Here is a 25,235-nt window from a genome sequence, read left to right as displayed (position 1 = left end):
AGCATTTATGCTTCCTGCAGTTAGAGATCTTGCAGGCCATTCTCATAGCCACCACACATACAGGAATATGTATATATGAAAATAGAAAAGTTATGGGTTACTTTAAAAATAGTTTATGTAAGGAGACAGTCCCTTGATTTCACACATTTCCATTCCGTTTATTCCATATGGAGATTTCCCTCCTCTCTTACTTAGGCCTAAAGTTTACTCAACTGTGAAGTTGGCTCATTGACACATGGTGGCAGGATTGGGCTCCGAATGAAAACAATATAAGCATCCAGAAGTTGGGGAGGATAAGGAGACTTTGCTTCTTCCTTATGAGACTCTTTTTTTTTTTTTAATTTCAGATTATGGGCGTAGACATGTTTTGGTTACATAATTTGCTTTTGCATAGTTTGAGGCAAACTTATAAGTGTGCTCTTCACCCAGATAATGTGCCTTGTACCTGCTGGGTGTGAATTTACCCATACCCTCCTCCCCACTTCCACCTACTTAATTTCCCTTGAATTTTACTTCCATATGTGCACATCAGTGTTGATGATTAGTTCTAATTTAGCATTGAGTACATATGGTGTGTGTTTGTTTTTCCATTCTTGTGACACTTAGAAGAATGGTCTTCAGTTCCATCCAGGTTGTTACAAAAAATACTAGATCACCTTTGTTTTTTATGGCTGAGTAGTACTCCCTGGTATACATACACCACATTTTATTAATCCACTCATGTATTGATGGGCACTTGGGCTCTTAAGTGACTGATTCTATCAGGCAGTTTAATGCTACCAGTTCTCAGTCTTTAGGTATCTCAAAGGCCTACTAATGCAACAGTTTCAACACATTCAACAAATGCAACAAATGAAACAAATTTCTTCTAATGTTTTCTGTTTTAGCAAATGGCAAGACAAATTTCCAATGTGAATAGTCAGAAATCTAGAAACTACATTTATTTTTTTTTAATATACCAAGTTAGGTTCATTCTAGAAATATAAGATATAATATTCAAAAATCAATCTGTATAAACTCACCACATTAACAGAATGGAGGAAAAACTAATTATATATATATATACATGTATAGACAAGGCCATTGATAAAACTCAATACTTATTCATGAAAACAGTATTTTCTACAAATATATTGTTTGTATTCTATAAATATGATCTACGAATTCTATGAATGTGATTCTACAATTATGATCATGACTATATTTAACAATAAAACACTGTAAGCTTTCCCTTGAGGTTCAGAATGAGACAAGTATGTCTGCTGTCACCACTTTTATTTAACATCATCCTGCAAGTATAGCTAGTGCAATGAGGAAAAGAAAATATAAGAATTGGAAAGGGAAAACAAAACTATAATTATTCACTTATGACAACTGCATACACAGAAAATTCAATAGATTTATAATCAATAATTAAATGTCATAGTGTCCCTGAACATAAGGTCAATATAAATATAAATGAGTTCTTTTAAAAAACAGTCACACTGCTGAGTGCAGTGGCTTATGCCTGCAATCCCAGCACTTTGGGAGGCTGCGGTGGGAGAACTTCTCGAACTCAGGAGATCAAGACCAGCCTGAGCAAGAGAGAGACTCCGTCTCTACCAAAAATAAAAAAAATTGGCTGAGGATTGTTGCGTGCCTGTGGTCCCAGAAATTACTTTTGACATCATCCTTTCAGCCACTTTTTCGGCAGGGCTCCTGGAGGATAAGTCCTTTTGTGTTTTAGCTCCTAAGCAAATTTTAAATCCATTCACTTTCCTCCATTTTCACTTCTGTGATCCTAGTCTGAGCCTCCATTATTAACCATATGGATGCCCCCAAGTCACCTCGCTTCCTATTTCTGTAGTCTCAGTGATTTATTTTTAAACAGATATGTGCTTTTCAACTCCCTGTTCAAATCCTTTCAATATCTGCTCATTTCTCCTGTGATAAAGATCAATACTTAACTGGGACTTCAAGGTCTCACGGTGTGCTGCTACTGGCTCTTGGCAGTATAAGGGAGTCTTGATTTGAAGAGTTACTCAGTTTCCAGGGTGTAAAATCCCACTGTGGTTGATTTCAAGTTAGTAATGCAACATCACTGAATGTGGGATTGAAAGAAATGAGTAGTAGCACACCATTATGAAGTGTTCCCACCATACTGATGTATTAATAATAGCCATAAATAAACTCAGGAACACAAATAAGAGTAAACTGCAATCAAATAGTTAAGAACAACTAGTAATAATTTGAAAATCTGTGTTTTTAATGTAATTTGTTTAATTATAAATTTATAGGGTTTTTTTTTTAATAATGTGGCTTAACAATCAGCTCATAAAATTTCTGGAAATATAATTAATAATTGGCCCTTGTTAGCCAGTATGAGTCAGTTCCAGCATGTCACTGTCTCTCACTCCTAAATAACTCTCCATTCTCAACTCTAATAAGTTTTCATTTTTATTTCTTTTCCTAATCTCTCTGTTCTTCTTTTAGACCCTCATAATGGCCAGTTTGCTTCCTGCCACAGGTTGTTTGTACACACTAATATTTTTTTTTTTAAATGCTCTGACCTCTCCTCTTTGTCTAATTCTTACTCATCTTTAAATTCTTATCTCAAGAGTCGCTCATGAAGTAAGCCTTCCCTATCTTACTGCAATTATAGATCACGTTAATGTGTTCAATATTCACAAGGAATGTTATGTATTCCATGTAAAGCATTCACATCATTGTAAATTAAATATTTATTGATGTTGTGAGTATTGGAATAATGTTTCCCATCTAGACTCTAATCTCAGTAAGAGCAAGGCCCTTGTTTGTTTTCTCTATTGTATTCTAAAGGCCTAATGTAGCCACTGGTACTTATTAGGGGGTCAGCAAATATTTGTTAAGGAAATGCCCCAAGGGTTATTTCAAAAGCAAAACCATTTCCTTTCCTACTTAATTTCTGGAGGTGTTGTTATTTTAACACCTGCTTAGTTATTCTAGAAGAAAATGGGAAACAAAAGGATTGATCCATAAATGACCACCGAGTTGGCAGCATATTCTCTAGCTCTGAGTCAGATATTGTAGAGATTAAAGTGAGAGGAATTTGAAAGAATGTGAGAGTTAGAGGGACAGACATGACTCATGGGCACTTGTACTATTTCACCTGGAGAGGTTATCTACCCTACAATTTTTATCCCATGAAATTCTGTAGCAAAGGAGCGAAAATGAGTCCACTGTGAGGGAAGCGAGCTGATCTGCAGAGATGAATAAAAGTCACTTGGGGGCCTCATGGTTTCGCAGGTCCCGGCTGGTTTCAGTCTCTACATTGTTATTTCCTGAGTGCCTATATAATGGCAAGAGAATAAAAACAAAACAAAACAAACAAACAAACAAACAAACAAAACACAAAACACTGTCTTCATGGATCAGGGAACCTAGTGAAAGGGCCCGACTTTAACTAGACCCTCAAACAAGGAAATCTAAAAGTGCAACTGCCTCAGGGGCTCTAAAGAATACACAATGTTACAGAAGGAGAAGAGGACCCCATCAGAAAGGTTGGTGAAGGCCTGAAAGACGAGCTGGAGCTGACTGGAAGAAGAGTGGTTCCAGCAGTCTGCTCAGGAAACAGCCTGAGAAAGGCCCTATGACAGAAGCGACACCTGAGTGTGAGTGATTTAAAGACCGCTCTGGTTGAAGGGCACGGTGGGGATGAAGTTGGAGAGTGAGACAGCAGCTAGACTGTGAGCACCATTGTTGTGTTGTGGCAAAGTACCGAATATTTTTTAAATGAGTTCTAGAAGTGAGAAAAACAGTATTCAAAGAGACAATGAATTAGTGTTTTAAAAACTGAAGAGTCCTCTAGAGAAAGCACACAGAGTTTCAAAGAAGAAAATATAAACAAATCCTTATCCAGACATACTGTAGTAAAACTACAGGACACTGAAAAACAATGAAGCTTTGCAACAACAAAAAGAAACACCAAGACTTTATAGAGTAACAAAAATCAAGCTGACAGGAGATTTTCACCCAAGTAATAGAAGTCTCAAGACAATTTAGAAATAGTATTCACACTGAAAGAAATAATTGGAGAGATAATGTAGTTTAATGCTTATGTAAAAGCGAGAGAAATAGACATTTCCAGACAACAAAGATTGAGAGAATAGTCTTACAGCTCAGTATTAAAAATACTGATAAATGACAATGCAGTGAAAAGCAATAATCAGAAGGAAGAACTGGAATGCACAAAGTATCAATGAACAAAAAACATTGGTAAACACATAAATCAAAATATGCATTGATTATAAAAATAATATACTAATGACTAATTTGAGACAGGGCTATAAAAATGTGAAACTAAAATACTAGAAAATATAACAAGTCTGATTGTAGAACAATCAAAATTAAGATATTTTAAGGTCATTGTCTTTTTGTGTATGTGAAGAAAATCAGTATATATTTGATACTGATTAACTTTAGAACTTATTAAATAAGTCAAGAATGCACATGAAAAATTTTAGGGCAACTACTGAAATAATAGCTTTAAAATTTTAACCTTCAAAATAATATAAGGAATATAAAGCAAGGAAAGAAAACTCAAGAAATCTAAAAAAGGCAGAATATAACAAAACTAAAAAAATGCACAGTAGATAAAAATCACTGCATAAGTAGAAGACATAATTTCAACATATGTTATGACAAATGTAAACACATTAAAATAATGTATTCAAAAATAATGATTGCTGTCAAAAGGAGACACAGAAACATTGAATATAAAGGGATAGAAATAACTTATATATTGCAAATAACCAAAGGAAACCTGTTGCAGCCATATTACCACCAAGCAAAAAGACTTAGCTTAAATCTTTCTTAAAGAAACAGTATAGTATCAATGCCAACTTAGGTGAATAAATAAATGAAACAGAATCATGAGTTCATGTTCATGTGCACACATATACCCCCCCCACACAAAGACAAAATTGAGAAAAAAATGTTATGAATAAGTAATTCACATGAGGTGAACACCAAATTTCCAAATTTCATAAGAACACACTGAATCTCACTAAGTAACTGAGGTAACGCAAACCAAAGAAAAATGACATAGCATTTCAAACGTAATGATATGATAAAAAATGAAACAGTCTGATAATCCCAATTGCTGTTGATGATGTGGATAACTGGAATTTTACACATTGCCAGTACAAATGTAAATTCAGTCATTTGGATAAACTGTTTAACAATATCTTATAAATTTGATAAGGTACATGCTCTGTGGTACAATCCTTTTAGGAACACAACCTACACTACTCTAGGGCAACTCGAACAGATGTTCACAGGCATGGAAATACACAAAGATGTTCCTGGCAGGTTTTTGATTTTGTCATAGCTAAAAACTGGAAACAACTTAAATATTAGTAAGTGATTGGGTAAGTAAATAAAGAGTAGTTAAAATGAATTAACTAGAGCTATGTGTACCGGCATGGATAAATCTCAAAAACATAAGTTGAATATTTAAAAAATATTATAAAACGATATATTTAGTAAGTATATATTGCTTATATATAGAAATACAGGTAGTTCTGTTTACACAACATGAAAATAAATAATATACATCAAATTCAGACAATGAGGATGATGACTGAATGTTGGGCAGCATCAACACATAGTTGAATTATTTGATTTTTTTAAAACTTGATATAAAGTAATTATGAGAAAAATGTTAATGGTTGCCTGGGTTATATTTGTTATATCAATTCATTTTCTGTTATGTTTGAAATATTCTATAATTTGAAAATAAATGTTTTTAAAACAAATGCTATTGTGTATGTTATTTAAAGTATACACCATTATGTGGTAAGATACATACGTAGCAAAATGGTTACTAAAATGGAACAAATTAACATATTCATCATCTCACATAGTTACCCATTTTCCCTTATGACAAGAACAGTTATAATCTACTCACTTAGCAAAAGCCCTGAATACAATACACTATTATTAATTATAGTTGTGTTGTTGTACATTAGCTGTTTTGACTTGTTCATCCTACATATTTGCTGCTTTGTATCCTTGGACCTATGTCTCCCCATTTTCTCCCCCGACCCCAACCCCGCAGTAAGCACTGTTTTTGTTTGGGTTTTTGTTTGTTTCTTTGTTAGCTCTTTTGGATTTCACATATAAGTAAGATCGTGAAATAATTTTTCTTTCTGTGTCTGGCTTATTTTACTTAGCATACTGTCCTCTGGGCTCATCTATACTGTGGCAAATAGCAAGATCTCCTTTTTTTAAGATTGAATAATACATATTTAACATTAATTAAATAAAGATAGAAATAAATAAGTGATCCTTAAGGATGCCATGTGGTAAATATATTGAAGAGTGCCGCAGTTTATTTAATTGGCCATTTAAACTTTATTACAGACAAGTGAGAGTTAAATAAATTACCCAGACGAGGAATCCACTGAATCCTTATAATTGCATGTCTCTGTTTTGGTTAAGCTATTTCAAAGCATCATATTTCAACTAAAAGAATAGCAACCACAGTATGATAGAAGTTAAAGAGAAAACAAAATGAAAGAAAGTAGGACTAGAGGGACACATTTTTCCCCCAGATATTTGGAGATGAGAAGATAGCATGACATCAACCATAAGTCTAAAAGCACCTACACTACACTACACCTACATCAGGTATCAAGAAGAAATGTGTATCTCCAACTCAAAATTGGGTCATCTGTCCAAATGTGGTTACATAGGCCTGTGGAGGACTTTCCTAATCGTGTGAAACAGAGAGAGTTTTAGAAGAAAGCTTCTGCCAGGTGTTCTTTTTGACAATCTCAATAGGTTTTTTGTAGCCACACATTTAAGGAAGCCATGGTTAGATTGTGGAATGATTAAGAATAATGATAAATGTGACTTAGGAATCACATGAGCTTGAGGTTTCACATCTGGGAAAATATACCTAAGTCTTTTCATAACAGAGAAGTAGATTTAGAAGAAATTAAATGATTATAGGATCTAAGTTATTTGTGGGAATCAAAATTAAGTTTATATTACTTCAATAAATCTTAAACTACAAGTAATAAGGACAAAGACATCATAGGAGTGTCATTAGAGTGAAATTCAGGAAAAAATAAATTTACCTAAATTAAATACACACACACACACACATATAAATAATCAGGAGCTCCTTTTCCTAAGCTTCCACTGTACTGTGTTCCTTTATTATAACAATTGCCTCTGTGTATTGGAATTGTCTAGTTCCTTGTGTCCCCTCAGACTATGCAAGCATGTCTTTCTATCTTTTATCCCTGGCAAAGAGCACAGTGGCTGCACTAGAGTTCAATAATAACTTGCTTAGTGAAGAAACTGAATCAATGTAGACCCTGTGAGAAAAGTCATTCTTGCCTTTATTTTCATCCCTCCCAGCTTTCCTTGGGTCTGATTTTCAATATCTTCAACCCCACGAACCCCGGATGGCCCAAAAAGTCACACAAAAATGGATTAGGTAGAGAAAAAGGAAGGGATAAAGACTTGGTAAACTCTCTTTCTATGCTACCTTAAACACTTTTTCCAAAGCTTGACACAAAGCGTGGTTCAGTCTGACTCCAAAACAACTAAGAGAGCTTAAGTGTGTATTTATCTTTAAATAATTGTCCATATGGCTCTAAATGTATTTAGAACTTTCCTAAATCCTATTTAGCTTGTTTAATCAAAACACATAATATACAATTCAATTGCTTTAAAAACAAAAAAAACACTTTAAATTTGAGTGAATCTTTCTCTAGGGCCTCCTCATGAACAATTCTCAACCATAAGAATTTCAATTACAAACTTAATGGAGACAAAAGAGGAGTTTAACCCTGACTAAAACCTTTTCAAGAAAATTTATGAATTCTTCTAAAACCTTTAAGAATGATTTATGAAAACAACCACATTTAATATGCGGTGGCATACGCAGCAAAATACTGAAAAGAGAAATGAATGGGAGCTATAGGAATTTCTATCAAGAGAAACAGGTTAAAACACCACCTTCTCACAACTATTTTACTATGCTCAGTAGCTGAACTCAAATGCTGCCTGGAACAAAAACTTTGTCCAACAGAAGCATAACATATAGGACAACTACTGGCAGTTCCTTTGCTAGAAGAGATCAGATATAAGCCTAACAGGGCAGAAGCAGAATGTAGTGGAGTCGATGGTGGGGATATTCAAGCATGGAGACAGGAGGGACAATTTTCCCTGAGCTTATATTCATAACCCACATACGTCATAAAAAATTTAAAAATCTCTATCTATGTATTCCACTGATCTTGTGTTGTGACAGACTTAAATAGTTCATCACACAACATACACTTTGGTGTTCTGTTGCCAGATCCCAGAACTTATGATATACCACATATAAATTAATATATACATATAATAAATCCTGTAATTATCTTCTTAATGGTAAAATCATATTGAATTGTATTTGTGTTAGAAATAATTTCATAAATAAAAACATTGAAATTCTTCCATAATTTGCCTTACTCAGCTTTTGTGTTTATTTAATTTAAAGGATCTATGAGAAATTTTTTAAAAATAGAACTGACTCAGGCTTCTCTTGACCTCTGAAAATGCCCAATGTCCAGTATGGAAAGGTTGCTCAGGTGGTTAATAATAAATGATTGCTTCCAAAAGGATGAGCAGAATCACCTTGGGTTCCTCAATCTGTCTTTGGATTTCTATAATAGAGCAACCATTATTTCCCTAACAATATTATTGTTTCTTAGAGATAGGGCCAATTAGTTGCTGAGATACTTCCACATTTTTTCTAAGATCTCTGTCTCTCTTTGCAGTTTGAAACATCCCAAACACCATAATTGTATTATCTAACTCTTTCTCCTTTTTCTTGGTATGTTTGATAGAGTATATAATGTAGATAATGAAAGTGATCTAGAGTAAGTAAGGCAATATCATGAAGTTGTCAGAGACCCAGGCTCTATCTAACTTTCTGCTTTGTTATTCCTAGGGTGTGGACTTCATTTGCATGCCCAAGTTCAGGACTGGAGCTCAGCTTCTACATATGCATTTCAAGGGGAAGGGTGGAGAAGGTATACCTACTTCTTTTTAAAGATATTTCAGGAGTAACACATTTTATTTGCTTACATCTTAGCCAAAATCAAATCACCTAGACACAAGGGGGCTGGGAAATGTAAGCTATTACCTGGGATTCAGTGTGTCCAGTGAAAAGCTATGGTTCTGCTACAAAATAAAGGATTAAGGCTATTCCAAGGCAACAAGCTTCCTCTGAAAGAGACACTAAAACAAACAACAACAAAACACATACACACAGACATACACATTAATTATCCTGTGATTATTGTTAAATTTGGAGGACAGACATATACTTAAAAATAGTTACTGAAATTGTTTTGCAAGTTTTTTGGGGGGACAGAATATAGTAAATTTGGGGGAGACATTTTGTTATTTCCTTTTGTAATATACGTGTAAGTGGCAATTTATACCCTGTTCTCTGGAAGCAAACTAGATTTAAAAATACATAAACAATAATCACTCACAGTTAAGCCTGATGAATAATATAAATATTCAATATCTAATAATATTTTTTTGTCAAAAGCAAGATAAAGCTATGGAGCAAATTGTCTTATTTTTCTGTATGTTCATTTGGATTCAGCAAATAATTATTATATAAGTTCTATTAGTCCAGTATTACATAAGACACTGAAGATTAAAAAAAATAGATTTCTCTTTTAAACTGGACTGATCAAATGTATTTAATTTATTTCTCCCCAAATCACTGTTAAATAAAAGTATAAAAAGTGAAAATCATAATAAATTCAGAAAACTTTCTCAGAGTAAAATATAAATTAACAAGATATTTTTATAGATATGTGGATGAATTAATAAAAAGGTAGAAAAAGCACTCATGAAATCTCAGAAAGATTCCACATTTGCAAGTGGAATATAAAGGGAGTGGAAGTGAGAAGTAATGCAGAGTTTAGTGAGACAATGTTGAATCACTGTATTTCACAAGGGAACAAATTGTGTCTAACGGCCTCAACACTCTTTTATGTTATTGCAGTATGATTGGCAATGTGGTGATAGCTAATAATCTAAAGAAAAAGATAAAATTCTTGCACTAAGATCATTCTACAATATTTCTGGATAAGAAGGCCATGAGTATAGTCTGCAGAAACTCAGAATACATCTCTTTCCTTTATTTTTTTCCATTAGGAAGATGACAAGAATGTTGTCACAGCAGGTAGCTGATCTTCTCTCTGACTAGATACCATAAGATCTTGAACATGCATCTGACATATTCATAACCTTCAATCAGCATTCTCCCTTGACCCATATATACAAAGACTCTAAAACATCTGTATCTTAAAAATATATGACCAAGCATTTTGAGATATCCGAGGGTAAGCAACAGCACGAAAGAGAAGGATGAAAATGAACATATTAATATTGAAGATGCTGCTGCCATTATTAGTGAACTAAAGAGAACTTTGTAGTAAAACTAAAATATCTGGAGAGCTTTGAAAATGTATTCAGAGCTATAAAATAAGAAAACTGTTATATAAAAAGAAGCAGTCATAAAATAAGAAAAAAACATGGACTATGAAATATAAATGCTAAATTAAAAAGATAGCTATAAAGGCTTAAAGATAAAAATAAAATCTAAAAAATATTCTCAAATATAAAGCAAAAATATTTTTACACCAATTAACAGCCATCTACCCTGATTTGATTAATTCACATTCTATGCCTGTATCCAAACATCACATTTACCCATAAATATACACAACTATAATTAACTATTATATACCCATAATAATTAAAAATCTAAGAAAAGAAAAATAATATTTAAAAAATAAAAAATACAAGAAGAAAGGTAAAAGACATGAAGCAAAACAAAAAAATCAATCCTTGAGCTTCAATGACTGATTAAGGAGTTGGAGAAACAGAAAAAGAAAATGTAGAATAGCAATAATGAAAAAAATAATAGAAGAATAAAAAAATTTCATGGTGGACAATATAAATGGAGCTTCAGATGGAAAGGGCCAACTAAGTGCTGACCAGAGTGAATGAAAAAGAAAACACAGTTAATCACTTACCAAACAAATACAGGACACTCAGAAAAAACTGAAAATCAAATGATCAATACAATTTCTTCAGGAAGAACAGATGGTGAAAAACATTTTATCAGTAACTTCAAAAGTTCCAGGGCAAAATAATTTCAACCTCAATTTCATACCTGGCTAAATGGACAATTCATTGTGAGAAAAAATTAAAATATTTTTAGATATTAAAGACAAAGTCAGCTTCATTCCCTTGTATCCATTCTTTAAAAGTTAATTAAGGACATATTCTAGTACAGTAAAAATGGTATCCAAGAAAGAGGGGAAAAGAAACGTTATAACTAACCCATAAGTATGAAAATAAAGAAAATAATTTAAGAATAACAACTATATCAGAGTCCTAACATGAAATTATTCTGAACTAAAACAAGAAATCAGATGCTCCAATAAAATAATAATGGATTACATTCAACAGGTAATGTAACTGGAAAGTTGTCAGACCTTAACGATATGGGGGGAAAGTGAACTACTGTAATGCGGGTGATGAGAGTAACAGTGTGTCAAAGAGATAACATTTGAATCTGAAATTCCCTTTTGAGAGGTTTACCTTGAGTGACATAGGTTTAAATTTCCTTCTCTATGGGGTCGTTGACACTATTTCATATTTCATTCTACTTCTTTTTTTTTTTTTTGTTTTTTGAGACAGAGTCTTACTCTGTTGCCCGGGCTAGAGTGCCGTGGTGTCAGCCTAGCTCACAGCAACCTCAACTCCTGGGCTCAGGCGATCCTCCTGCCTCAGCTTCCCTGGTAGCTGGGACTACAGGCATGAGCCACCATGCCCAGTTTCTATTCTACTTTTATTACTGGGATGCTGGCTACTCATTTTTTCTCTTCAATATATGGCAAAAGCAAAAAAAAAAAAAAAAAAAAAAAATCCAAAACCAAAAAGCCCCACAAAACCTAATTCCTTATCTTCAATAAAGGTGAGTAAAATGACACTGTTGGAAGTTTTTGGTTGTTGTTGTTGTGTTTTTTTTTTTTTTGTTTTAAAAGTTTGAGCATATTATTTAGACAGTTGACTTCCAGAAGCAAAAACAAATAATCAAATAATCAAAAAGAGTTATCACCCTGGAACAGACCTAGATATAGACTAGAGATGATAAGGCAGGTGAATTTTACTCATAAAGTCTTATGAAGAACTTGCTTTGGAAATGGGGATGCATATACATATATTAGCCTGATAACAGTCACAATCATACCATATAAAATCAACGAAAAACGATAAAATAAAGTTATTTCCCATGCAAACTATCATTAATGTAATAACTTCTACGCAGTGAGATGTGTGCAGTGGTAAAGGATTTTCAAGTACAGGAGACCGGGGAAAGGGGTGATTTTCCAAGCAGATCCATTGGTATCATTGTTCAGAGATCGTTTCAAGCCAAGTGATACCTGAAAGATATCTTGAATGATGAAAATGAAATGTGGAGGAAAAGGCACATTTTGGCAGGGGCAGCAGCATGTGCAGTGGCATGTAGGTATGGAGCAAAATTTTTATCTGTTGGTAAAGAATAAAGTAAGAAATGGCATATGAATAAGAGACAAGGCTGAAAAGGCAGATAAGAGGCAGGTTGTAGGGGCCCTGTAGCCCATGTTAAGTTTAGATACTTGTTGAAATTTTAAAAATCAGTCCCCAAAATATTCGGATTTGTGGCACTGTTAAAAGAATGCAGGAAGTAATTCGCACTCTTTTGACAGAGAGTGCAGATGGATGTACATGTTTTAGTAAGCTCATTTTGAAGTCTAATTATTCTATAGCCATAGCATTGACAGCATATAGATAACCCACATCTAAACATAAAATTCAACTGTAGATATGATTTGTAGAAAAACATTAATGAGTCCTAGTAGTCTTAGAAAAGTACACAAGTTTCAAGAGTTTATGTTACTTGAAACACTAAATGATCTAAAAATTTTAACTCTATAATTCATAAAATCATGATGTTTAAGTTATTAATTTTAGGATCCATAATATAACACCAAAGTACTTGGTTTCATTTAATTCATTTTTTCATACAACTATAAGCATTTATGAGTTTCTTTTGAAAGAAGCGGAAATCCCCCAAATTATCATACATAATTTTTAATTGTCACATGCCCAAATGCTCACTGTTTAGAATAAGGAAACATAAAACAAGTGCTAAGGGAGAAAGTGATATTAAAGCACAGCTTAGTTCCATAAAGTTAAAATGTATTACATATTATAATCCCTTCATATAAATCCCACATTTACTTATCTATCAGTTTTAGTAAGTAAGGTATTTGTAACTTTTCTTTCCCCTATAACAAATATTACCTACAGATTATAATGGCTGAAATGTCATTGCTAACTTTAAGTTTTGTTTTCATCAGATATCCTGTTATTTCAACAGGCAACATTTTGCTATTGAGGCTTCCCATAAGTGTGGAATAGGAAACATCCTTCATCATAATTGCTTTAGCAACCTAATAGATGTAAAAGACTTAGCTACTTGCATTTTGTGTGTTTACACTTCAAAACGATCCCATTATGTTAACCATGTTCAGGAGGAGACTGTAACTCAAGATAATGGAACTGTACACGTTAATGCAAGCTTACAGCTTTCCATGTATTTAATGTCTTTTTGCATTTGTAAACGTATAAATTAAACAAAACCCCCTCAGGTTGTCTATTATTTTCCCTATAGATGTTAAACAGGCTCAATAAAAAATATTCTGCAGGTCTCATGACTAAGGCCACATGAGCAAAGCTCCTCTGTACCCAGCCCACTCTTTCTTCCGTTCAGTCCATTCTCTGCTTTACAGTTAGAGACAGCTGTCTTGAAATACGTAAACATTTCTTCTATATATTTATATCATGCAAATTATTAAAAGCACTTAACGGTTTCCAATTGCTCTTAGGATAAAGACCAAAGACTTAAGAAGGTCACATTACTCCCAGGATCCAGGTCCTGCTATCCACACAGGGTGCTCCTGGGCCATTCCTCCTCACTCCTCGTGCTTTAGTTTCTCTTAGTGATTAGAAGATGCTAAGCTCCTGCCTGTGGGTCATTGTAAGTCATTTTCTACTTAGGCCTAGTCACTCTTCAGTATTTTCTCCCACAGAACACGCCACACACTCTCTCTCTCTCTCTCTCTCTCTCTCTCTCTCTCTCTCTCTCTCTCTCTCTCTTTCACTCACTCTTCACTTATACTTCAGGAATTAACCCCTGTATCCTTTTCAAGGCAATTTTCCCAATCACCCTCAAATCCCATTACATAGTCCTCAAGCTTCTGCGTGTGTGCCTCACTGTAAGACCACACTGTCATACAGTGATTAAGTGTAAAATTAGCCCCTTAGTGTTTGTCTCCTTGGCAAGTTGTAACCTCCCAGAGGGCAGGGAATCCTACAACTTTATGTCTGGAATAAGTATATATTGAACAAATAAATGATAAATATAAATTAATCAAAGGAAAAATACTGCATCCATGTATTTTTATATTATATGCCTACTGCTTACATTTCGTGCATGTTTATAGATTTTTGAAGGAAATAATTTGGGCTGTAAATAAGCTGTGTTCATGGGATTTCTAATATCTCTCTATTTCTTATATACACATATATTTATATACACACATATCTTTAAATAATGGCACTTTCAGAAATAGCTCTTTTGGAGGGAAGATGTTCAAATGATATATTATAAAGTAAGCTTGAAAGATTACTATAGCATTTCATTTATCAATATTTTCAGGAAATATTTACATTTACACAAAATGATATTTTGACATGTTTTTGCTCTGTACACCTCAGATATTGAGCTAAATGCTCAGTATATAGGTAATTTTAGTATACTATTAGTATAGTATAGTATAGTATATATACTATATACTATACATATACTATATAGTATGTATATATACATATATACATACTATATACTATACATATACTATACATATACTGTATATATACATACTATAGTATATATACTATATGTACTATAGTATATATACATATGTATATATACTATAGTATATATACACTATAGTATACTATATACTATATACTATAGTATATATACTATAGTATACTATTTAGTATACTATTATTTGCTTAAATTATCTTAGAATTTATGTATAATGTTAAATTATTTATCAAAAATATCAGAAAAGTCTATCCTCTCTTTAATATCTCAAGCACATTATACTGTAGAACTAATAATATTTACCAAAAATTCAAAATAATATTACCAGAAATGTCGACACTGATAACTCTACTGTCCATAAAGCTAGGATGTTTGGATATAATTATAATTTGAAGTCTCACTAGTTGTGTGATGATAAAACTGGGTCTTTTGTTCTAGCATTAGTTTCCTACACTTGTTAATTTAGAAAAAAATGATATATAGAGAAATTGTGATATCTAAACTTTGAAGGACCAAGAGGAAAAAAGAGTACTACAGGCACCATAAAATGCAAAGTAAAGGAGAAGAGGTTTGAAAAATAAGATGAGCATTCTAGTAGGAGAAATTCATGTGATGTGGTACAGTATAGGGGGTTGGATGTGTGGGCACATGTGTACTCTTGGGGAGATGTTTAGTTAATAAAAGGACAAGCTAGGAAAAGGAGGAAATGTGTAAAGACACAAAGGGAAAGGGATGCAGGTGAAAACAGGTGAGAAAGCCGAGGGGTCTTCAACATCATGCTAATGAGCTCAGCTCTTATATAGGTGGCCACAGTTTACACAAACAAGTGATGTGGGCATCTGTGATTTTGCAAAGCCTCAAGGAAGTGTAAAGACATTGCCATGAAGCAAGTCATTAAAAAAAGGTTATTCTTGTCATAAGCAAACCTAGGGAACACTGTGGAAAATGATGCAGGTAGGGAGGTTACATTATATTATTTTTGAATTAGTGAAAACATTTGAAAATCTCTAAAGCCCATCTTTAGAACAGCTTTCTCAACTTGAAAACAACCAGTTTAGCTCAATTACGATGGGAGCGTGCTTAGTATGAAGGCACATGGGGACATTATCCTTGGTTTAGTAAAGGTAAGCAAGCATTATGATAGTCCTTTCTGTGCTTGAGTTTCGGCATCTTTAATGGAGTAAGGAGAGTTGCATGTTAAAATACAACACCTTCACGTCTGATTTAATGATCCAGATATATGAGATGAAAGAGAAAGAGGGAATTGAAGATTTGGAATTCTTGCACAATAGGCTTTCCAAGCATCTGTTTTCCCTCTCATGGGGCTCCAGAGATATTTTATAAAAGTAAATTATATATAATTTGAAAAACAATTAAAGTCTTCATCACAGACACAACAGTTATCTAAATCTACTAGGAGATTTTGAAAATTGATCTTTTATAGCTCTCGCTCTGTTGCCAAATTCCTGAAAGACTTCAACATTCAGTTTTCTTTGTTTGTTTGTTGATGAAAATAGAGTATTCATAGCAAAAGCCATTCCTGTTGTTTAGTTTTAACAAAATTGTATTTGGAAGTATTATAAATATGCATGTTCTATATGTGGTATTGAAGAAAGCAAAATGTAGAATATGTCCTAACTCTCAAAAGGTTAAGGCAAAGAATGTATGAAAACTGTAAAACTTATCTCTTTGTTAATCTGCATTATTTACCACTCTTCATATAATGAAATATGAAACACTCACTTCACCATATATAATGCATCAAATATATCTCATATTATGCTTATAGTCAGAATAAAATGATTGCATATTTTGTATATTACAACCCCATTTAAAAGTTTCTAATTATACACTTAAACCTTTGGTAGCCATATAACCTTTTTTCATTGTGTATCTTCATAATTATACTCTCACTGGTAAAAAAAATATCAAAGCCCTCTAGTGGCCAAAATTGTATATATCCACTGTACTTCCCTAAATTTTCTATAAATTATTATTTAAAAATAATAATTAGCATATTTGTAATGCTGTTAATATAAATCCCAGGAATACTGTTTCTTCTTTCAAAACAGGACTTTCTCTTTCACTGAGGTCTAATTTAAAAGAAAATATGCAGCAATTATGGCTTTAAGATGATTTTGCTATTAGGAAAGACATTTTTAAAAATATGCCATGTAATATAGAATTATGAGTGTGAACAAACTGTTTTGAAATTTCAAATTTACTATGTAGAGGATTAGGCATATGGACTATAGGACACATGATTTTCATATGTTGAAAGCAAGAATTAGAGGATAACGACTAAAGAGCCCGGGTAATATTTGTGATATCTATCCATTCAGACAATATTTCTTTGCAGAAGGCTAATGTCAAACATTTCCATAACAACTACATGAGGCATTCTTATAAAGCAGTAAGCCATTTTCAAGTATAGCACAAAGTCTAATTGGCAGAGCTAGAAAGCAGAGGTACATGAATACACTGCAATGAAGCAGGGGACCACAGTGAAGAGTGGAGAATGCAATTAGCTAATGGGAATATAGAACAAGGGCTTCACCTTGCCCTGTTCAAAGGATTTTAAGAGAAGCTAGAAAAACAGATTTTCAAATACCGGTGTGATTTTAAAAAAAAAAAAAACGATTGTGCAGGTTGAGCCAAATGAGTTTTCCGAGTCAGTTAGCTCACACGTCACCATTCTGAGACCTCTTGCTTAAAAAATTCAGTGTCATTACATGAAGACACCACAGAGTTATTCTCTTATGGCACATTTGAAAAGAACACTTAGCCAAATCTTCCTCAAAATTAAAGTAGTTGCATTAGTCTTTTCCATGCAATAAATTAACATAGGGCATGTCCCTTGTCCGAGGATCATTTTATCTCATAAACATTTTGTCTCAAACTTTCTTTGGCTCATCACCTGTAGGAAGATGAGGAAGATGTGCCCATATGGCCATGCTTCCCAGCCATGGGGCATGAGTATCTTGAAACAGATAAGGATCTGTCCAGTTCTTGAGATGTTTACTGTTTTAATCAATATATTGCTGGACAGAGTTAATCTTTTAAAAATAAATTAATTCTGCAACTTCGATATTTATTATTAGGAAACAAAAGTTACCTTCAGTCCACATCAAAATGGGTTGTGAACCACCAGGGTGTCATCACATGTTTCTGAGGGTCTTTCTATTATGAGCTGTTTTATAAAGAATTGCTTACCAAGTAGGACAAATGTGCTGAGAGACAGCTTAGACCAGTGGTAGGGAACCTGTGGCTTTGTAGGTCCTTAAGTGTGCCCTTTTGACTGAATCCAAGTTTTACAGAAGTAATCCTTTTATTTTTATTAGTGCATTTTTGTTTGTCTTTTATATTTTTATTTTATTTTTAATATGGATGTATTTAAAATACCAAATAATAAAATAAGTTTCAACAAAAGGATCCTCCCAGATGAACTGAAACAATTAGAACATTAGTAAGCCATGAGGGCTAAATTGACAGCTGCTACATTCACAATTTAGTTCTTACTTCCCCCTCCTGACTGTCACCACTACTGCAGGAAGCTGGTTGGTGAGAGTTTATAGGGGTTGAGTACACCAGACTGTTAGTAAATGTTATCAGCTTTTGACAACGGTGCACTGTGTTTCTGTTGGAAGTTGAATTTGTGAATAGTTGCACAGCTCAACAGTATTTTTTTAATTCTGTCTGCTTAACAATCCATCCTGCCAAAGAAGACCAAGCGAACAGTGACAGAAGAAAACAGTTTGTTTTTTTTTGAGACAAAGTCTTACTTTGTTGCCCAGGCTAGAGTGAGTGCCATGGCGTCAGCCTAGCTCACAGCAACCTCAAACTCCTGGGTTCAAACGATCCTGCTGCCTCAGCCTCCTGAGTAGCTGGGACTATAAGCATGCGCCACCATGCCCGGCTAAATTTTTCTATATATATATTAGTTGGCAATTAATTTCTTTCCATTTTTAGTAGAGATGGGGTCTCGCTCTTGCTCAGGCTGGTTTTGAACTCCTGACCTCGAGCAATCTGCCCGCCTCGGCCTCCCAGAGTGCTAGGATTACAGGCGTGAGCCACCGTGCCCAGCCTAACAGATTTTTTTTAATAAGAATTGAGAATTGCAATATTATCTTCTTTCTATTAAAGATAAGATGATTTTCTTGCTTTGTGATACTGCAATATCAACATTAAAAAAATTCAGTTCTCATCAGCATTATAACACTCATAAGTACCACAAATATTTTAAATTAGAGGGCCAGGCAGGAGGGGTTGTATTGCAAAAATTAAAATATGAAAAAAAAAAAGGAAGGACAATTCTTTCAAGCAGCAATAAGACCTGGAAATAATTCCACTGAAACAAATTATAAAGCAGCTTATATACTCAGGAAAAGAGGGAAGCCTTTCAGTGATGTAGAAATTATGAAAGAATGCATTGTCAAAGCTGTAGGGTGCTTAGATCCCAATAACGTTTCAAGTTACAAACAACTGCCTCTTTCAAGGAGAACCATAACTGACCAGCAGTATGAATTAGCCTTCAACTTAACAGAACAAATTCATGTACTACTTTAAAGGAAAATATATATTATTCAATCACTTTGGATGAATCAAGTGATATTACTGACTTGGCACAGGTTTTATACCTCATCTGGTCATAACAGAAGATTTTTTTGCTACAAACAGTGACTTGCTTTGGGTACTCTTGCAAACAGATCACGGGGAATAGATATTTCAACAACTTTCAAGATCAGTGTCCTGAAATTGGACTGAATTTGGTAAATTTAGTGAGCGTATGTACAGACGGTACACCTTCTGTGACAGGAAAACATAAATGATGTATTGCACAGATCTAAAAAGTATTAACAGATTCAGATTCTCTCATTTTTTTTTCATGGTATCTTGCATCAGCAAAATATCTGTGCTAAAGCTACTATTTTAAGTGACATTTTGCAACATGTTATGAGTATTATTGACTCTATTCCTGCAAATGCAACATGGCATCATCAGTTTTGTAACATGCTAAAGTTGGAAGATGAGCTATTTAGCTATTTGGCTATTGCCGGAAAAAGTGTTAGCCAAAATTTTATCTCTGCAAGCACAGAGAGTAAAATTTCATCAAGAACTCTATCAGCAATGTGAGTCATTGAAAGAGATTTCTATAGGAAGGAAGCATTTTTGTGTTATCATGTCAAATAAAAAATACTCGAATATTCCTTTGCAAGGTAAAACAAGGTCTATATATGATATATGGCCCAAAACCCAAGCATTTCATAAAAACCTCATTTTTCAAAACAATTCTTCAAAGATGAACATTTTCCCCAGTTAGCAAAGGTCACTGATGAGCAGGATGATATATGTGAGTCATTTGAAGAATATGCAGCTGTCCTATTAATTGAAGAATACAATGAAAGGTTCGCTGATTTTGAAAATCATGACATTACACTCAAATTAGCATTTCACCTCACCTAGTTGATATCACCAAGGCACCTAAAGAACTACAGATGGAATTGATTGAGCTCTCAGTAGATGACATTTTAAAGTCATTGCTTGATGATAAGAAAGATTCAACTGAAATATGGAAAACTGCAGTAGAATACCCACACCTTTGGCAACATGCCCCCCAAATGCTTTCTTGCTTTTCAATCACTTATTTCTGTGAATCTACATTCTCCTACCTAACCCAATCAAGACTCCCTTTGTGAAGGGAGCCCCTTGTGAAGTATTTCTGGGAATTAAGAGCAAATAGTCGTGGTAGGCAGTGTGCACTGAGGGAAAGTGGAAACAAAATAACTTTTAATTTTTAAAATTATTTTCCTACTCTGCTCAACTTTTTCAAACTTTTCGACAGCATACATGCCAAGTGAGGTCACAGTGAAAAGTTTAGGAAACATGATGGAGTAAGACGGAATTCCCTTCCTCAGTAACAAAACAACAAATAGCGTAAACATTTAATATTAATAGCAAAAAAACTGAAGAGGCACAATACACTATCTGAAATTTGAAATACTATGTACTAAAGAATAACAGAGACAGTCATATAATGGCTCAGTACAGATCCTAAAACTGGCCTTGACACCTCACTTAAGTCTGCCCCTAACATATTCAGGGCCTAGGGCAAGAGTAAATTAACACATATCTAAATATTAAATAAAGGCCATTTCAAGCTAATAAACTGTTTTAAAATGTTTATATAGTCTATCCTCCTATCTTGAAAAATAGACCATAATGAAAAGAACTGGAAGGCCAGTTTTGCACACAGAATTTATGGACAACTCAGCATTCTATGTCAGAGTGTGGCAGGGAAGAAGAACCAATTCCTGCCCCTCAGGCCTCGACCATGGTCCATCACCTTTTTTCCCCACCACACAGCCCTGTGCCACGCCATGAGGGGCCTCAAATGTATTTGTGCAGAAATCCCAGCTCACACTTCCAAGCTCTGTCCACAGTCCCTGCAAACAGTCAACCTTTGGCCATTCCTCAGGTCTAAGGATGATTACACCAGTGGTTTGGTCTGCTCTCGGAAAGAAAATTCATGACGTGAGGCTACTAATGCCTTAAAGTGTGTTTGGAACCAATGGTTAGGGAATTCCAGGGTCTTGGGTACTGCAGTGTGATCTAGAGGAAAAATACAGACCCCAGGAGGGCATGGGCACTTGGCCCCATATAGCAGCAGGAGGAGGGCAGCGTGGGGCACTCTAAAGCATAGTACCCAAGGCAAGGGTCTTTATTGATTAACTTGAAAGAAATTAGAAAGGGAATTAGAGATGAAATAATAAGAATTGAGGAAATACAAAGTTGATATATTATACATCATAGGAAACACTACTTTTTGTAATAAATAGATTCCATTATTATGGACCAGAAGAAAGGAGTATTCAAGAGCCTAATTTCTCTGAAAGTAAGCAACTACTGAAATTTAGCCACTTAAACTGTACAATGTGTTCCAGTAAGATCTGTTGGTGCACAATAGACACTAAGAAATACCCAGCATTTCAAGGATAGATCTGCAAGCAGAAGGAGCAAGTTAAGCACAAGAGAGAAAAGTCAGGCTCATCTCAGACTCTTCCAGAGCAACATCAAATGACAGAAGACAGAATAGCAACGGTTGTATAAGTTCTGAGGGAAATAAAGTATGACCCAAGAATGTCATGCCCAGCTAAGTTGCTGTGAAGTATAAACAACAGATATAACAGTCTCAAACCTCAAGTACCCAAGGAAGATACCAAGCTCAAAATTTGCCAACCTAAAAGATGAAAGGAGAAGCTATGATGAAAAGATTGGATCAAACTTCAATATACAGGTCTACACACTCTGAAGAAAATATATTATTTCAGACTGTTCTGAAATCACCAAGTTATCCTTCAAATTACAGAGACAACTGACAGAAACTCTCAAAGATCTAAGAACACACAGACTACAACATCTCTAGAACATTTCTTTAAAAACAAACACACAAATAAAAACAAAAACAAAATTACTTGCCAATATACTTGACAGCATAGAGTCATATCAAACATGGAAAAGGATTTCAAATTCATTTTGCTTTTTACTTGTATATTCCACAATCACTAAACAATCAAATCATAATTTAAAATACATTCAGAAATTTATACCGGTCGTGCAAATTTTAAAAACACGTAAGACTACACGTTGTCTTCAGTACCTATACAGTAAAAGTTCAAAAGCAACAGGGAGGATAAGCAACAACTTCAAGGAGAAGGAGGAGATCGAGTTGAGAGCAAAAGACTCAGGGATTTCACTGTATCTGTGTAGTCCAAATAAGTAAAAAAGTCTCTAAGCAAATACGTCAAACAAAAACATATGTTAAGTCCAGATCACTGGTACCATGTGCCTATTATTTTATGTACCTTAACATATGCTTAAAAATGTTCATAATTAAAAATGTTAAAAAGTAAAAAGCCTTAAAAATGTATATTTGCTTCTTTTGTCATGGAAAAGTTTTGAATATTTTAGTTGGATAATTTGTTAAATTATTAAAATTCAGATTCACCATTAGGAAAGTATCATAATAAACAGAAAGAGCACCATGGCATGCTTCCTATACAGTGATGTTTGTCAACATAGAGTTACACAGTATGTTGCCACTGATATCACATTATTTAAAATGTGCTGGTAACAACAAAAATTGTTCATAAGAAATGCAATTTCAAATTTAAAATAACTATAATATATATGTTTGGGGACCAGAAGATAGAAAGTTGATAAGTGAACATTAAAATGCTTGTTTTGCCTAAAGCTATGCATGTATTTGTACTGTCCATATGCCAGTTTCATAAGTTTAGGATGAGTCTAGTAATGAAACACTCATCTGCGCCCTAGGCTCCACACTCTGACGAAGCAATCTAAGACACAGGGGAGGGGAATCTGACTTGAGAATGTGTAAGGCAGGGCAGGGCGTTCATAGTGAGAGGTATTGGGGCTCTGGGTTGGAGGATACCTGTATCATATCAGCTCCATCAGTGATTAGCTCAGGAAGCAGAATACAAAGGTGTTTCAGCTATGACACTTGTCACTCTCTATAAAAATCAAGTGATCTGGCTCAATGGTTCATTTTCAAACCTCTACAACTTAAACCATCCTCCCTTCAGATATTCCTGTGTCTCTTTTTGACCGAAGAAGGTGGGGGCAGCCAGCTGTTCTAGGATAAACACGAGAGACAAGACAGCATGACACCTCAAGTACCCAAGGAACATAACAAACCAAAATTCACTAACCCAGAAGATGAAAGGAAAAGCTATGTTAAAAGGATTAGATCAGTATCTGTATTGTATATTTCAAAATAGGTAGAAGAGGATTTGGATGTTCCCAGCATAAAAAAAACATCAATATTTGAGCTGATGGACATCCAAGTACCCTCGTTTGATCATTATACATTCTATAAATGTAACAAAATATCACAAGTATCCTGAAATCATGTACAAATATCATGTATAAATAAAAATATTCACACGTTCTGAAGGAGAAAATATATCACCAGAGTATTTTAAAATTACACAATTTTCTAATTAGAGACAACTGACAAAAACTCTCAAGGATCTAAGAACACACAGAATGAAGATCTCTTGAGAATTTCTTTTAAAAATAATGTACTTGACAATGAAATTTAGCCGACAAAGAAATAGAATAAGAATAAATATGATCTTTGAAAAACTCTAACTACTAGGTCCTGGAGTCAAATTGGCTCACTCTTGAACTTTCATTTTGTGAGGCCAATGCTTATGATAATTGTGTGCATCCAATTAACTCCTTGGGTCTTTAAAAGTATGGCTCATGAAAGACTTAGCATCAAACTAATATAACTTCTGAGACCTTAAAAGAACTGAAAGAGGGAGAATGAGGAAGAGAGAGAAAGAATCCATGCTAAATGTCTGAAAGGATCCTGATTCTGAGCAGAGGGAAGAATAAGAAATTGGCAACAGCTGGGAAGGATGGGGGAGGGGAGAGATGAAAGAAAGCAGAAAAAGAGTGGCAAGGACTACAATTTCTTTAGGGTTTTAGATGAACAAAGGCAAGATAATTTGATTTCAGACTGTATTTCTAGATTTTAATTTACAAGAGTATTACTTTTCAAATATCCATTTCACCTTCAAATAATTAGAAAATGGGAGTAGATTTAATTATAAACTTGGGGCATCTTACCATTGGCATTTCATTACTGGAGCTCCCTATGTATTTTGTATCTTTACATATGGGAGTTCTCTACACATATGTATTATTGGAGTATCTTATTTCTGTCTGTTAATCAAATTGTAAACCTTCTGCTAGACAATGTGATAAGAAATAATATAGAGAAAAAAACTAGCAAATTTTCATGACTGGGTAAAGAGAGCCTTTGGAACTGATTTAACTGGATTTGGAACGATTTAAGTTATTTGGAACAACTTCAGCACTTTATGGGGAGAGTGGAATAGTGAGCACAGTTATTTTCTATTTGCTTCATTCTTCTTTAGTGCTGCCTCTGGACATTGTACAGGTGTTGGTTTCATAAACAACTAGACTTCAGAGCATGTCTTTAACCACCTACAGGAAATTGTAACAACAGCTGTAGAAATATCCAAATCCTATCAACCTGTGTGTGGGTACAGATGATACACCAGGCAGACATACATGTCACCCTGGAAAATTTCACAGCCATGGGCTTCTCCACACAATGTGAGGAATGTCTTCTATTCCAAAATCAAGTATTGTTGCAGAAAAAATAAATGTCCAAAATATTCTATAGTTGAATCTG

General features: G+C 34.2%; 1 protein-coding gene across 3 annotated transcripts in view; it reads right to left on the bottom strand.

Annotated features, from left to right (window-relative positions):
- Window positions 1–25,235, bottom strand: part of PRR16 (proline rich 16) — a 285,594-nt gene that overhangs the window by 105,437 nt on the left and 154,922 nt on the right. The gene's annotated exons all lie outside the window — the stretch shown is intronic.

Source organism: Microcebus murinus, chromosome 11 (assembly GCF_040939455.1).
Source record: "Microcebus murinus isolate Inina chromosome 11, M.murinus_Inina_mat1.0, whole genome shotgun sequence".
Lineage (NCBI taxonomy): Eukaryota > Metazoa > Chordata > Mammalia > Primates > Cheirogaleidae > Microcebus > Microcebus murinus.
Note: the sequence above shows the minus strand (reverse complement) of the source record. Positions and strands in the feature narration are given on the sequence as shown.